This window comes from Galeopterus variegatus, unplaced genomic scaffold (assembly GCF_000696425.1).
Source record: "Galeopterus variegatus unplaced genomic scaffold, G_variegatus-3.0.2 Scaffold2044, whole genome shotgun sequence".
NCBI lineage: Eukaryota > Metazoa > Chordata > Mammalia > Dermoptera > Cynocephalidae > Galeopterus > Galeopterus variegatus.
Genome location: NW_007728155.1, coordinates 73242 through 77262, shown reverse-complemented (window position 1 = coordinate 77262; position 4021 = coordinate 73242). Strand labels below are relative to the sequence as shown.

The 4021-nt window shown below is 40.4% G+C and overlaps 2 protein-coding genes across 2 annotated transcripts in view; one reads left to right on the top strand and one right to left on the bottom strand.

Annotated features, from left to right (window-relative positions):
* PCP4L1 (Purkinje cell protein 4 like 1) overlaps window positions 1-4021 on the top strand; it is a 26254-nt gene that overhangs the window by 13106 nt on the left and 9127 nt on the right. The gene's annotated exons all lie outside the window — the stretch shown is intronic.
* Window positions 1-4021, bottom strand: part of NR1I3 (nuclear receptor subfamily 1, group I, member 3) — a 38421-nt gene that overhangs the window by 28889 nt on the left and 5511 nt on the right. The window lies entirely within an intron of this gene.

Here is a 4021-nt window from a genome sequence, read left to right as displayed (position 1 = left end):
TATAGGGATGGCCGGTTTGCTCACTGGGTGAGCGTGGTGCTGACACCAAGTCAAGGGTTAATATCCCCTTACCGGTCATCTTTTAAAAAAAAAATAAAATAAAAAAATAAAAAATGTCATATAGGGGCCAGCCTGTGGCTCACTCGGGAGAGTGCAGTGCTGATAACACCAAGGCCACGGGCTCGGATCCTATATAGGGATGGCTGGTTCGCTCACTGGGTGAGCGGGGTGCTGACAACACCAAGCCAAGGGTTAAGATCCCTTTACCGGTCATCTTTAAAAAAAAAAAAAAGTCATATAATTGGAATCGTACAATCTATAGTCTTTTGAGTCTGACTTCTTTCACTTAGCATAATTTGAGGTTTATCCATATTGTTTTGTGTATCACTAGTCCATTCTTTTAATTGCCGAGTAGTATTTCATTGTATGGATATACCACAACTTATTTATCCTTTCCTCAGTTGAGGGGCATTTGGGTTGTTTCCAATCTTTAGTGATTACAAGTAAAGCTGTTATAAATATTCACTTACAGGTTTATGTGTGGATATAAGTTTTAATTTCACTTAAAAAAATAACTAGGGGCCGGCCCGTGGCTCACTCGGGAGAGTGCGGTGCTGATAACACCAAGGCCACGGGTTCGGATCCCATATAGGGATGGCCGGTTTGCTCACTGGGTGAGCATGGTGCTGACAACACCAAATCAAGGGTTAAGATCCCCTTACCGGTCATCTTTTAAAAAAAAAAAAAATAACTAGGAGTAAATAACTAGGAGTAGGACTGCTGGGTTGTATGGCAAATGTATGCTTAAGCAATTGCCAAAGTAGCTATATGATTTTACATTTCCACTAGTAAAGTATGAGAATTCCAGTTGCTCTGTATCTGTGCTACCACATTGTATTGCCATTAAAAAAAATTATTCTAGTAGGTATTTAGTGGTATCTTACTGTGTTTTAATTTGCATTTCCCAAATGATTAATGATGTTCCACATCTTTTCATGTGCCTATTTGTAATCCGTGTATCTTCTTTGGCGAAATGTCTGTTCAAATGTTTTGCCCATTTTTATTTTTATTTTTATTTATTTATTTATTTTTTTAAAAGATGACTGGTAAGGGGATCTCAACCCTTGGCTTGGTGTTGTCAGCACCACGCTCAGCCAGTGAGCAAACCGGCCATCCCTATATAGGATCCGAACCCGCGGCCTTGGTGTTATCAGCACTGCACTCTACCGAGTGAGCCACGGGCCGGCCCTTTGCCCATTTTTAAAAATTGTATTTTTAGGAGGGTCCGAGTGTAGTGGTGTTTGAGCACAGCTAATTGAGCACAACCAGTTACAGATTTTTTTGTTCCTTCTCCACTCCCACTGCTTCACTTGACTCAAAAAATAAATAAATTAAATTAAATTAAAATTCTATTTTTATTATAGAGATTTAAAAATTATTTCAAAAATTATTCTAGGGCTGGTCAGTTAGCTCACTTGGTTGGAGTGTGGTGCTGATAACACCAAGGTCGACTGTTTGGATCCCCATACCAGCAGCTGCCAAAAAAAAAAAAAAAAATTATCTTGTATATAAGTCCTTTATCAGATATGTGATTTGCAAATACTTTCTTTCAGTCTGTAGCTTGTCTCTTCATTCTCTTAGGAGTGTCTTTCAAAGAGCAGTTTTTAATTTTTCAGTTTATGTATTTTTTCTTTTATACATTGTGCTTTTTGTGTATCTATGAAATCTTTGCCTGCCCTAAGGTTGTAATGATTTTTTTCCCTATGTTTGTGTGAATTTTTATGTAGGGTACAAGGTATGGATTGAGGTATCATGTTTTTGTTTGTTTCATGTGTATGACTGTCCAATTGTTCCAGCACTATTTGTTGAAAAGATCTCCCTAACCTTTTTAAATTTTTTTGCAGCAGGCACAGGGATCTGAACCCCTGATCTTGGTGTTATAACACAGTGCTCTAACCAAGTTACCTGGCCAGCCCTGACTTTTTAATATTGATGTTCTTCAGGCTTTGTCCTAGACCTGTCTCTACTCTAACAGCAATTGGAAAAGGAATTCAGATTGAGGGAGGCTTATTTTTTTTCTTAAAAAGAAAAGAGAGGTAGAAGCTTTACATGGCTTTGTCCTAGACCTGTCTCTACTCTAACAGCAATTGGAAAAGAAATTCAGATTGAGGGAGGCTTATTTTTTTTCTTAAAAAGAAAAGAGAGGTAGAAGCTTTACATATAAGAGAGTGAAGGGAACTAATTGTTAAGATTCCTGAGAAGGAGGAAGGGGATGGGATCTAGAGCTCATATGGAAGGACAAGACAGCATCTGAATGCTGATAAATGTCCTGGGAGGAGGTAGACAGGGCAAGTGTATGGTGCTTCCCTTTGCTGGAATTGGGAGGAAAAAAAAAAAAAAACAGTAGGTATTCTTGGGGAAAGTATTAAGGAAAGGGAGGATGTTGCTGTGTCATATCTCTCACTGCAGTCTCAAAGCCTAAGGAAAAAAGACCCCTAAGCCAGCAGGCCTCTCCTTCTTTTCCTCCTTCTCCATGGGAAGGGAGAGTCCACAACTTTGAGCTGCAGAGGAAGTAAAAAAAGTACTCATGGGGATTTGGCAGCACCGCCAAGATGATGGAATGGAACACTGGTGCACATCAGGCCCAGAGGTGAGGAGAAAAGCAATACAGGAAGGTAGGCAAGGAAAGAAACTAGGGCCCTCTAGGGAAAGGCAAGAGTTGATGAGCCTCAGAATGCTAATTAGTGTTTAGTATTCATTGAGAAGTGAGAAACATTTAGTCCTGTGTGGGCAGTGAGGCTGAACTGACCCAAGCTCCAAGCTAACTAGAAACTTGGAATAACAGGCTTGAATGTAAGTGAGAGAGTAATTTGAAATATAAGCCAGTGCGATGATCCTGCGTGTGGAATTCTTAAACTCTGATTGGCTAGGATCTGGCCGTGTGAGTGAAGAACACACATATAAGCTATGGCTATCCCCCAGGGGTCAGCCTGGTGTGTGTCAGAAGGTCCACTGAGCAAACATCAAGATAAAAGCCTGAAATCAGAATGGTTAGGTCAACTTCAGAGCAAGAATCTGAGTCAGTAGGCATCTGAGTCAAACAGCATGTAAGATTGCCCCATAATGGGAGGACAGGACCCTGTTCCTCATGTTTTCTGTGGAATGTACTGAAGAACGTGTTGGGGACTGTAGATTTAGAGGCTGGGCCTTTGATATGGCTAGCTGCCTAACTGTGGGAATGGAAGGAAATTGTGATCTCTAGGACTTTCCTTCGTACCTGGGGATTGCTCTACTGTGTGGGAGAACTTGCCTAGTCAAGTCAGTCTCACGTTGGAAATCCTCCTCAAGTGTACACACACACCCTTACACATACATGCTCCTGTTGTTGGTTGGAGATTGAGAGAGGGCACAGCATAATGATCAGGAGCGTGGGCTCTAGAGCCAGACTGCCTGGATCCAAATACTAGCTTTGTAACTTCTTAGTTATATGACCTTAGGCAAAATAATTAACATCTTTTGACCTCAGTTTCCTTATCTGTAAAATGAGAATAACAGTAATACTTATTTTACAGGGATGTTATAGTAATTCAATGGGTTAGTGTTTATAAAGTGCTTAGAAAAGTGACTGGCACATAGTATTACATATGTGATTATTAATAAAATAAGGTGAGGTAACATTCTGAAGTCCTTGATTTCTTTCAGTTGCCCTAGTTGGGTTCTATAAGGAGAAGGAAGGATTTACTAAACTATTTCACCACTGATACTTCTGGTCAGAAAAGCTTAGTACTGAAAGAAGTAGAAGAGTACCTGAGAGGTTTGTAATCCATACCTGGCTAGAATGAGGGGCTGAGAGACAGGCTAAGAAATGCTGTCCTGTTACAGCTCTTGCAGGTTAGCATCGTTTCTCTAGAGGTGTGAGTTTTCATAAGAGATACTTTTATAGAACGTGTGGTTTCTGCTTCACCCAGAGTAGACCTCCATGCCTCCTTGGTTTACCTGAAGTGTTGTTAGTCTGATGGCT